This window comes from Sapajus apella, unplaced genomic scaffold (genome assembly GCF_009761245.1).
Source record: "Sapajus apella isolate SASKATOON/1434 unplaced genomic scaffold, GSC_monkey_1.0 scaffold8, whole genome shotgun sequence".
Lineage (NCBI taxonomy): Eukaryota > Metazoa > Chordata > Mammalia > Primates > Cebidae > Sapajus > Sapajus apella.
The window spans coordinates 4,298,039-4,310,383 of record NW_022436948.1 but is presented as its reverse complement, the minus strand read 5'-3'; the positions used below and the strand labels follow the sequence as shown (position 1 = coordinate 4,310,383).

Sequence of the window (12,345 nt, the reverse complement as noted above, 5' to 3'; positions counted from 1 at the left end):
GCCTGTCCAGTGCTGCCAAGGTGGCTTTGCTTTTTGCTTGCCTCGCCTTTACCAACCCCTCTGGCCACACAGACTGGCACAGGCACTTGCTGGCATGGCCTTTTCCCATTCAATCTGCAGGCAAATCCAATTCAAGTGTCAGACTGAGGCTGCCTCCCTCTGCACTTCAGTTATTCCACTGTACCATCTAGTTCATCTATTCCTGTCTGCCCAACGGCCAGTTTCTCCACTAGTTTGTATGTCCCTTGGTGCAGAGACCATGTCTGTTCATCTGCATATGCCCAGAGCCTTGGACCTGTTGCTAGGGCTGTCTTGGACCATCTGTTCCCAATGGCTAGAGTTTTCTCTCAGAAACTGTTACCGTGGTATCTGATTCTTCGGTATTAATGCTATAACTCAGTTGGTTTGCATTTCTTATGCCAAACAAACATTACCCTTTCCTAAGTTGGGGGAGGGAAGTCTATATTGGGTTTAGCATATCTGCTTCTGCATATTTGGAAGTGGGAAGTTTTAATCAGCTATGATTCTCTTAACTGTCATTTCATTGGAATGGGTACCTGGCTGTCCAGATTTGCCCAATCTGTGAGTGGGGTAGTTGTCTCTTTAAAAACTCATTAGTTTCCTGTGGCTGCTATAATAACTTTCTACAGACTTGGTGGGTTAAAACAATAGAAACATATTCTTCTACAGCTCTGGAGGCCAGAAGTCTGAAATTGGCCTTATGGGACTGAAATCCAGGGGTTAGCGGGGCCACACTTTCCCTGGAGGATATAGAGAAGGTGCCTTGCTTTCAGCCTCTGGTGGCTGCCAGCATTCCTGAGCTCGTGGTTGCATCACTGTGACCTCTGCCTCTGTGTTCACATCATCTCTTTTCTGTCTGTCAAATCTCCCTCTACCTGTTCTTTATTTTTTGTTTTTTTTTGTTTTAGATGCCTGGTTTTGCTCTGTTGCCTGGGCTGGAGTATAGTGGTGCACTCATAGCTCATGTGACCTTGAACTTCTGGGCTCAAGTGATCCTCCAGCCTCAGCCTCCCCAGTAGCTAGGCCTATAGGTGTGTGCCACCACACCTGGCCTTCTCTGCTTCTCTCATAAAAGGACACTTGGGAAGGCATTTAGGGCTTACCTGGAGCATCCAGAATGATCTCCCCACCTCAAGATCTTTCAATTTAATTAAATCTGCAAAGGCCCTTTTTTTTATCTAAGGTAACACTGCAGGTTTCAGAGATCAGGACTTGCTATCTTTAAGGGTCATTATTCAGCCTACTGCAGAGAAGAACAGTATTCCTGTGCGCACGTCGCAACATGGAAAGGCCTTTGAAAGGTATGTGAAACAGAACAAGATAAAAGAGAAGAGACTGGGAAGTGGGGAAAGTGAGGAAGGTAGGAACACATTGGGTTGCTGTGTAAATAGTTTCCAACAACCACCTTCTAGGCGAATGTCACTCCACGTGCTCAGAACTGGTGAGCCTCTTCAGCGTGCTTGAAGTTGGGTGGGATTAAGTGTTGATTCCACTGGGTTATCAAGATTGAGAAGCCCTATCTGTAAACATTATCAGAAAGGAAAAGGGGTGCTAAGCTTAAGGACCTCCCAGCCAGAAGCAGTAGTGCTGGCGTCCTTTGCTCTAAAGGGCCTAATTGTCTCTTCCTCTCTCTTCTCACCACCCCATCCTCGTTCTTAAAGAGCAGATGCCTGGAGGATATCCCTCTTTCAGCAAACAGACGCCACCAATAATACTTGGATCGCTTTAGATCCACACCAGTTTCTAGAAAACCCTTTTGTCTTAAGCAAGATTGGGAGAAGACTCTGTGTGTGTGTGTGTGTGTGTGTGTGTGTGTGTGTGTGTGTGTGTGTAATAACAGTAGTAATTCTAGTTATTTGACTATAAATTTGTATGAAATAAGAATATTCTTTTTTTTTTTTGGCTGAGCACAGGGGACTTTATTGATGGTACACGACAAGGTGGGGCTCCCTAGGCCCCTCCCTCTTCAAGGGGTCTTCATGGAAACTGTGAGGAGGGGCAATTCAGCGTGGTGGGGGACTCTGTGGCAGGGACTCCCCAGCAGTGAGGGCCTCTCTTCCTCTCGTGCTCTCGCTGGGGCCGGTGGTCCAGGGGTCTTACTCCTTGGAGGCCATGTGGGACCTGAGGTCCACCACCCTGTTGCTGTAGCCAAATTCATTGTCATACCAGGAAATGAACTTGACGAAGTGGTCGTTGAGGGCAATGCCAGCCCCACCATCGAAGGTGGAAGAATGGGTGTTACTGTTGAAGTCAGAGGACACCACTTGGTGCTCAATGTATCCCAGGATGCCCGTGAGGGGGCCCTCTGACACCTGCTTCACCACCTTCCTTATGTCATCATATTTGGCAGGTTTTTCCAGATGGCAGGTCAGGTCCACCACTGACACATTGGCAGCGGGGACATGGAAAGCCATGCCAGTGAGCTTCCCGTTCAGCTCAGGGATGACCTTGCCTATGACCTTGGCAGCACCAGTAGAGGCAGGGATGATGTTCTGGAGAGCCCCACGGCCATCATGCCACAGTTTCCTGGAGGGTCCATCCACGGTCTTCTGGGTGGCAGTGATGGCATGGACAGTGATCATGAGTCCTTCCACGATACTGAAGTTGCCATGGATGACCTTGGCCAGGAGCGCTAAGCAGTTGGTGGTGCAGGAGGCATTGCTGACGATCTTGAGGCTGTTGTCATACTTCCCATGGTTCATGCCCATCACAAACATGGGGGCATCAGCAGAAGGGGCAGATATGATGACCCTTTTGCCTCCCCCCTGCAAGTGAGCCCCAGCCTTCTCCATGGTGGCGAAGACGCCAGTGGACTCCACCACGTACTCAGCGCCAGCATGACCCCACTTGATTTTGGAGGGATCTTGCTCCTGGAAGATGGTGTTGGGATTTCCATTGATGACAAGCTTCCCGTTCTCAGCCTTGACAGTGCCATGGAATTTGCCATGGGTGGAATCATACTGGAACATGTAGACCATGTAGTTGAGGTCAATGAAGGGATCATTGATGGTGACAATATCCACTTCACCAGAGTTAAAAGCAGCCCTGGTGACCAGGCCCCCAATACGACCAAATCCGTTAACTCCGACCTTCACCTTCCCCGTGGTGTCTCAGGGATGTGGCTGGCAATGGGGGACAAGATGTGGCTGTCTGGCAAACAGGAGGAGCAGAGAGCCGAAATAAGAACATTCTTACATGCTATTCCTTAAGTTGCTGTCATGAAAGGTAAGGAAGACCATTGCATTCACATCTGCACCATGGGTGTCCCTTGGTAAAGAGACATGGATTCCATAGCCACAAAGCTGTGAGGTGGGGTGAAGAGTGGCTGCTACTGTTGTTACAAGTATGTGCTACGTGTCCTCAACCGTGACCTCATCTGCACTGTGCCCCTGCTTTTTAGGAATAATAATTTCCGTGTTGTACACCAGGAAAGGGGGGCTCATGAAAGTACTACGTGGAGGAAGGGAAGTTGGAGCTATCTGACACCCGTGTCCCTGACCTTCCACATAACAGCCAGCTGCTCTGTTTCACATGTGTATGGTGGCATTCGTTAACTGGTCAGCCCTTTGTCCTATTTTTTCCTAATGGGAAGGGGTGCACGTGGAGCAAGTGCTTTGGTTAGATCATTTGGGAGGGTGAAGGTGTGTACAGCTGGGAAGAGGCTGGAAGCAGAGGGCTGCATACACCAAGTCCTGTGTCTGGTCAGTGAATTTGTTGACGCATTATTTATTCCATAAAGAGTGAGGTACTGGGGAGGTGGAGAAGGCCCACCTCTTTACCGTCTCTCCCTCTGTCCTCCTGCCTTTATCATTGTCATTCGTGTGTGTCGTGGCTCCAGGCTTTGGGACTGTAAAGGTGAATACCAGATGATCTCTACCCTCAAGGAAATGGCACCAGCTTTGTCTCCTGGAAATACAAGTGGTAAATGCTTGGAGACGTGAGATTTTAGAGCTTTACTCCTTTTGTGAAGAGTCGGCCTTGTTGACTTACGAATCGCCTTATTGAGAAAAGACGTGAATATGCATTTAAATTTGATTTAAAAAGTGTTTGCTCTATTTTATTATTTCCAAAATCGATTTTTATATCTGGCATGCTTATGTTATAACTTTGACACATTTAAATATCTTAATACATATAAACCCTCAAATTTGAATTCAAACATCCATTTTGGAACTAGATTTCATAAAACATTATAGAACTTATACTTGAAGTTTGCTTATAAAGCACTCTCACAAAACTGGGTCAAATGATTTAATCTGTTTTCTCTATTACAGAGCGGCCTTTCTCCCCCAGCCCCCAGCCCCTCCTTTTAAATGTGACTCTATTGATTTGGTATACTGTCTGCTTCGCTGATATCTGTGAAATTACTATGTCTAAAAATAGAAACTCAGCTCCCTTGATGCTTTCTTTCTGAGGTAGGCCGATTGTTAATGTTGCAGCACTTTGAAAATTGAAAATTGTTAGCTGGCGAAGACCAATGATCAAGAACCACGATGATATCATCTGAGGTTTCACAACGTTTGCATATTTAATTTGTTTTACATATTGTTGTCTATGATAACTCTACAATTTTCTTTCGTTTCTTTTTTTTTCTTCTTGAGACGGGGTCTTACTCTGCCACCCAGGCTGGAGGGCAGCAGTGTGAACATGGTTCACTGCAGCCTCCAACTCCGGGGTCAAGTAATCCTCCTGCCTCAGTACCCCCAGTAGCTGAAACCACAGGCATCCACCACCATGCCTGGCTAATTTTTGTATTTTCTGTAGAGACACGGTTTTGTCATGTTGCCCAGGCTGTTCTTGAACTCCTGAGCTCAAGTGATCCTCCCGCCTCAGCCTCCCAAAGTGCTGGGATTACAGGCGTCAGCAACCGCACTCAGCCTAAGCCTGGAATTCCCAAATGGTTCTTGGAAATATTCTCCCCAATTGTGCTTTATAAAAATCAACTACATTTGAGAAATGAGATGACTAGAGCATGTGCTCAGGGCAGTAAGGGAGAAAATGTCTGAACATCCCTGTGAAATCTGACTTCCTTTTTAACTTCAGTTGTGTCCTTGCAATCAGTGGACTGGACTGATTATTCGGTTTCATTATGATGGCCTGGTTATCAAGGTATTATCGCTACTGGACTGTATTATCAGCAATGTAATACTTCTCCTAAAAGTAAGCCCCGTGTTCTTTCTCCTGGGCTTGAAGTTAGTTCATCTGAATTCTCTGTTGAAACTAAAATCCCCGTGTCTTCATTCACTGTCTTTTACTGGCTGGTACAATGAGTGGCCTATCCTTGATTCAGGTACTAAAAACAGCAACAAGCAAAGAAACAACCAAGTGGCCACCAAGACAATAAAGTGACAGTAAAAAAAAACAAAAAACAAAAAAAACCACCAATTGTTTTATCAGGTATGAACTGCCCTTCAGAGTAACATTGCTCAGATGTTCTGAATAGGACCAAATATGTACAAAAATGTAAAAAGACCATAAACACGCAAACATTACACCAAATATATTATAAAAGACAAAATATCACAGGGCAAAATTGAACTACTGCAAAGAACTTTGAAATGGAAATGCCTTGAGGCCTGAGAATCGATACTAACTGTATCGGAAGTGAAGAAGCTTCACTTGTGCATTGTGCGATCTGAACAGGAAGTTTCCAGTGTCGTCCCCTGTGTTGTCACTGTGTGGCCCCTTGGAGCAGAGGCCCAGCAGCATGTGACTGAAGGCAGTCAGCAATACTGAGACCAAACACTACTCCGAGGCTTCACCCACTTAACCCCGATGATACTTGCTCACATAACAATCTCAAAATCACTTGTGGTAATGGAAGTCCTGACTGAATTGTAGTAAGGATTCAAATCTTGACCACAGAGTTGTAATAATGGAGGGAGGGATGTAGATTCTTTGATATTCAGGAATTCAAAATTATCTTTCAGAGTTTTGCAATACGTTAATGACTCACATGATTTTACATGCAAAAACTAGAACTCTAGGCAAGGATTTTACAGTGCAGAAGGCAGACCTTACTGTTGCCCTTCTCTGATGCTCTGGTTGGGCAGGGCAGTTACCACTAGGCAATACTAGAAGGCAGTAACATTCTAGGAGGGTAGCATCGTCCTATCTCTAGGGAGGTGGGCTGGAGAAATCCTTCATCCTTCTAGGCCACAGCAAGTGTTACTGCCTTGAAGTTCCCTCTCTGATCCCGTCAACTGGAGCAGCACCCACCAACACCTGGGGTCGCAGGACACACCACTCTTAAAGCACTGGGCTGGAATGTTGGCTTATGAGTCATCTCTACTACTAGACCGAGAGCTCCTAGGCCGGTGTGCACCTGACCCCAGGTGAGGCCTCCAGTGGTATTTGCGGGTGGAATGGGATTTGCTTTTGAGGAGAGGAGCAGACACTTTCTGTGCTTCTCTCTGGGTCTTCTCACTCCCTGCAAGGTAGTCATGATAATGACATGGCCAGCCTCCTGCCCTTGGGTAGGCTGTGTGACCAGGGGTGGCTGGTGGATTCTGAGCAGAAGTGACCTTGGTCAGCTCCTGATTGTTCATCAACGTGACATCTGTGTTTGATGAACATTCACTGAACATGTGCCAAGTGGTGGCTGCATGCTGTGCTGGCTGGTGGGGTGCAGAGAGGCACGGGGCTCAGGCCCCAACCTGAAGGAGCATACCAGCCAAGGGGCATGTAGAGACTTCAAACACAGTGTGCTGAGTCCCCTTCAAGGTTTATGTGTCCCCGTCTTGATCTCACCTCCCCAGTGCCTATCAGTCTTCTGGAGCCTCTACAACTTGTCAGGGTCACCAGTAGCCTCTGTGTGACCAAATCCAGGAGTCATGTATTTGTCTTCATTCATTCAATCATTCATGGTTCTGCACCCCTACACACACTGTGTGCTTGTTTCTATCCCTTAGGATACTTCAGTAAGCAGAACAGAGATTCCTGCCCTCGTGGAGGCTCCATGCTTGCGGATATCCACAGGTGTTGAGCCCCAGAGCCAGCCCTTGTTTACCTCCTGCAGGGAGCGTCTGCTCCAGGGGCACCCAGCCCAGGACCATGCCTGCTGTCCCTTTCACCACCTCTAGCTGCACTGTTCTCTGCTTTCCCTCCTGATCACGGGACTTGTGTGGGCTCTTTTCTCCACCTGGGCATCCTTCCTCTTTGTTCTTCTCGTGTCTCCTTCTTTCAGCCAGCTCTTCCCATCCTGCTCCTGAATTACTCATTGTAGCTTTTACCAGTATCTGCTGCATGATTGTGTCTTTGTTTACTATCAGTTACCTCACCAAATTTAAGTTCCATGTTGTATCCCTGGCACCTAGGACAGTTCTTGGACAAGTGTTCAGTGAATACTTGAAAGAATGGGCATCTGGAATGGAGCTCTCAATAGGAGACCTGGCATGGAGCTCAGAGGACACTCTGGACCTGAGGGTTTGGGGCTGAGCTGGAGCCCTGGTGCGAGGGCTGAGAATGGACAGGTGGGGGCTTCTGTGCACATGTGTCCAGGTCTGGACTCCCCTGGGGTAACAGGAACCCATGATCGGGAAAGACATGTTCATGTTTTGAGCCTGTGTGTCCTGGGGAAGGTCAAAGGAGAGGAAGGGATTAGAGGTGGGGTCGGAGGGGGGTTCTTCTGCCATGCTTGCAAGGAGGAATTAAACAGCCTGAACAAGACAGTGGTGATGGTATGGATACCAGCATCCAGGGCAGGCCTGTGGCTCATCGGACTTGGGAGGAGACTGAGACAGTGCCGGTTTGAGGCTGGGGAACCAGGTGTAACCAGAGCCCAGCCCTCAGAGAGCCGCTTCCTCACCCCCTACTTTCCTTCTTCGTGCCCTGCACCTGCCCCCGGCCCCAGCACAGCTGCCCGTTGATCCCCTGCCACAGCTGCATTAATCAATCCTGGGTATTTATCCAAAAGAATTGGAATCAGGCTCTCCAGGAGATGTCTGCACTCCCACGTACATTCACAACGGCTAAGATGTGGAGTCAGCCTGAATGTCCATCGACACCTGAACGAATAAAGAAAGCATGATGCACCCATCCAGTGAAATACTAGTCAGCCTTAACAAAGACAATTCTGCAATGCACGACAACACGATGAGTGACCTGGGCCAGTCACGGGGACAAATCCTGCAGGATTCCACTTACACGAGGTGGCCAAAGTAGCCAAACTCATAGAACCAAAGAGTGGCCAGGGGGCTGCCAGGGGGCCGGCGAGGGGAGGAGGGGAGTTGCTGCTCAGCAGGCATCAGGTTTTAGTTAAGCCAAAGGAATGAGCTAGAGATCCGCTGCAGAACGTCACACCCAGAGTCACGATGCTGCAGTGCCCACTTAGCATCTCAAGAGGACAGAGCTCTTGTGTTCTTGCCACAATAAAACCAAATAAAAAATCCTGGCATTAACATCACCAAACAGGCACGGTTGGATTACATTATATTGCAACGTATGCTAAGAAGGAGTATTTATCTGGCAACAGTGGCATACATTCTGCTATGGCGTCACCCGGCAGCTACCCAAAGCACACAGCAGTCCAGGAAATGCGCTGTGAATGCCGTACCCAGTGCTTCATGGGAAATGTGACTTTTTAAAATAGAGGGTGAATACGTGAAGTCACAAGTGTCCCTGGAAACCGGGGATGTGTAGCTATCCACATGTCTACTGGGGAGTGCCCTGTGTCAGGGATGGCCTTTGAGACAAGATGTGGACTGAGGACAAGAGAGCCAAACCAAGTCCTGCAAAAGAGGAGCAACAGGGCAGGGACCAGGTGACTAGGTGGTGACGGACCTCAGAGCCCAATGACTTTGCTGGCCAGTGGGTAACGGGCAGGAGTCAGGTTCCGGAAGCCTGGGATTCCAAGCCCCTCCAGGGTCTTTAGCTCCTGGGAGGAAGGGGACAGGCGAAGAGCTGTGGAAAGCCCCACACTGGCATTCACCTCCGGCTGATGACAGTGGCCGTGTGCAGGAGCCCTGCAGGAAGCCTGGGAAGGCGAGGTCACAGTAGGCACAATAGGGAGTGGTTGCCAAGCAACCTCGCCAGGCTTCTGTTGTGATTCTCCTATAGTTGGGTCTTGGGGGTCTCTCTGGAGAGTGGCTATAAATGCTAGTCTTTGTGCTGGCAGCAAAGCAAATCATCGGGAATAATCCAGGAGCCTCGCAGGGAAACCGCTGCCCTGTGGAGAGGATGCTTCTAGATGCAGAGAACAAATACAGTGAGGGGATGCAGCAGGTCACACCCAGAGCGCCACAGAACTGTGTGAGCTGTTCCCACGGTTGTCAGAGCCTCTGTTCCAACTGTCCTCCAGCTTGGCTCTCTCCAGTACCCAATGTGTAGGCTGGAGTGTGGCCCCTGGCAGAACCCTGGAGGCTGGCACTTCTTCCTGCCCCCTTCCAGCCTGGAGCAGCCCCGAGGGCACAGCATTCCTGGGACAGGCCTGAGCCCTGTGGTGGTCTGAGTCGTGTCCCTCAAAAGGCAGATCGCAGCCCAAACTCTCCGTGTGTGTGAATATGACCTTATTTGGAGAGTCTTTGCCTACGTATTCAGGTTCAGATGAGGTCATCCTGGATTGGGGTGGGGGGCTCCTAGATCCAACGGCTGTGACCTTATAAGTGAGGGATGTACAGGGAAAGGCTGCATGAAGATGGAGGCCAAGCCAAGGAGCACCAGAGACCGAAGACACCCACGAGGCGCTGGGCAAGGCGCAAAGGGATTCTTCTGGGGGCTTCAGAGGAGGGTGGCCCTGCCAGCACCTCACCTTTGGACTTCTACCCTCTGGAACTTTGAAATGACGCAGTTCCCTGGTTTTCAGCCACCTGGTTTGTGGGAATTTGTTATGGCAGCCCCAGAAAGCAAATACAGTCAGCATCACTTAGCGCTTAAGAAGGAGCTTGTGCCCGGGCATGGAGGATCACACCTAGAATCCCAGCACTTTGAGAGGCTGAGGCAGGAGGATTGCTTGAGCCCGGGAATTTGAGACCAGCCTGGGCAACAAAGTAAGATCCTGTCTCTACAAAAAACAAAAAAAATTAACTGGGCGTGAGTGGTGCACACCTGTGGTTCCAGCTATGTGAGAGGCAGAGGCAGGAGGATCACTTGAGTCCAGGAAGTCAAGACTGCAGTGAGCCGTGTTGGCACCACTGAACTCCAGCCTGGGTGGCAGAGTGAGACCCTGAAAAAAAAAAACTTTTGGGTCCACATCTCACATCCCGACCCTGCCAGGGATCAACTGTGTGACCTTGAGTGAGTTATTTAACCTCTCTGTGCCTCAGTCTCCCCATGGGTTGTTGAAGGGTTGAGTTGATGAGTGTAAAATATGCAGACAAGAGTCAGGTGCCCAGCATGGTGTAAGCACCACAAGAGCCCTGGGTGTGGTGAAGGGTGCCGTGTTGAAGAATTGGAGTTTTCCGATGGGTTCAGTACTAGTCCTTGCTCTTTAGAGCACAGACTTGTTCTGTACCATTTTACCTGTATCCATTTCAACCAGACTTACATCTTTCTGAAGGAAGTCCTGAGAAAATCTCACTTCTCAACTGGAGTGATGATTCCAAGCCTTCTTTCCATTCCTTTTCTTTGGGGTCTGTGTTCATTTCCTGTGGCCATGTAACTAATTACCACGAGCCGGGAGCTTCAACATCAGAATTTGTTCTTTCACAATCTGGACACCAGAAATCCAGGTGCAGGATTTTACCGGGTCACGCTGCCTCTGAGGGCAGGGTAGGGTCCCTCCTTGCCTTTCCCAGCTTGCTGTAATGCTAGCAAGGCTCGGCGTTCCTTGGCTGGCACCAGCCCTGCTCCAGTCACTGCCTCTCTTTGCGTGGTCTTCCTGTGCTTCTCTGTATCTCTCCTCCTATAAGGTCCTCGGTCATTGGATTCAGGACCCACCTGACTCTAGCATGACCTCATCTTCACTTAATTACATCTGCCAGAACCCTATTTCCAAATAAGGTTACATGCCGAGGCACTGGGGGTGAGGATGTATCTTTTCTTCGACATATCTTTTTGGTGGAATGCAGTTCAACCCATAACACTGCCTCACACGAAAATGGCTAAAAATGGTCAGGGAGGCATTTTCACTTCAAGAACTTTAACAAATTTGAGAGATTGGGATTTCACTGGTAAGCCTTGGGCAGCCACTGAAGAAGGTGTTGGGATAGGTGCTGAGTGTCGGCCACCACTGGGTGACGTTTCCTTAATGGCTAGAAGAGGGAAGGAGTTAAGTCCGAGTATGTGTGCACAAAAACTTCTTCTATTTTGACTGTATGGGTTTCTTTCATTCATTTGTTCATTTAGCAAATGTGTATTGCCTTCTTTTGTCTTCCAGAATCTATGAAAGATAAAATGTGGTGAGGACAGGGCCCAGCCCCACCCACCGTCATCTTCCGGGATGCCCTGGGTAGCACCACGCTGTGGGGGCTGCTCTCCTCTGTGTCCCAAATGACCTTGTGCCTCACTTCGTCAGGTTTTGGCTCTGACTCAAAGCCTTGCTGAGCCCCTTTTTCCTCTCTCCTACTCTCCTCTCCAGGCTGGGGCGGCTCCCCAGCCCTTCTCCCTGGCTCCTGTCTGTGCGAAGCCTTCTTTCCAGGAGGGAGGCATACTGACTTGAGCTCTGATTGGTGTTTTGTTTGTGGCTGGGCCTGGCAGCCCCTCTCACCATGGTCCTAGATCCCACTCCAGGTGACGGGACAGCCGCCCTCAACACCGGGCCTCTTTTGGAACATACCCACTGAAGGTTCCCAATCTACCCATGCCCACAGGGTGACCCAGATCTCTGGGAAATTAAAAAAAAACACTGTGAAAGGAAAAAGAGCCAATGTCATGTGGATAATGAAGTGTCAACCACCGAAAAATCTCAAACTGTTTTATAGGAAAAATAAAAACTATTTTTCCTATAGTTATAGTGTTAGGGTTCTCTAGAGAAAAAGAAGCAACAATGTGTGTGTGTGTGTGTGTGTGTGTGTGTGTGTGTGTGTGTGTACAGAGAGAAAGAAGGAGGGAGGAAGACTTATTCTAGGGAATCAGCTGATGCAATTGTGCAGCCTGGCACGCCCACAGTCTGTAGCATGGGCCGGCACACTGGAGACCCAGGAAGGAGCTGCAGCTCGGTCGGAAGGCCGTGGGCAGGAGGGTTCCTTCTTGTTCAGGGGACCTCAATCTTTAGAAGTCCTTTGGCTTATTGGATGAGCCTCACCCACACTATGGACACAAATCAGCTTTACTCAGAGTCTACTGATTTAAAAGTTAATCTCGTCTACGAAAAGTAGCTTCACAAAAACATCCGGAATAACGTTCGACCAAATATCTGGGCACTGCAGCTTAGCCAGGTGGATACAT

General features: G+C 48.9%; 1 pseudogene across 1 annotated transcript; it reads right to left on the bottom strand.

Annotated features, from left to right (window-relative positions):
* Positions 1-1,910: 1,910 nt before the first annotated feature.
* On the bottom strand, positions 1,911-7,076 carry LOC116551035 (annotated as a pseudogene). The gene is made up of 2 exons (XR_004268677.1): positions 7,031-7,076; positions 1,911-3,130 (listed from the first exon to the last, which is right to left on the bottom strand). The product of XR_004268677.1 is annotated as a glyceraldehyde-3-phosphate dehydrogenase pseudogene (transcript).
* Positions 7,077-12,345: the final 5,269 nt, after the last annotated feature.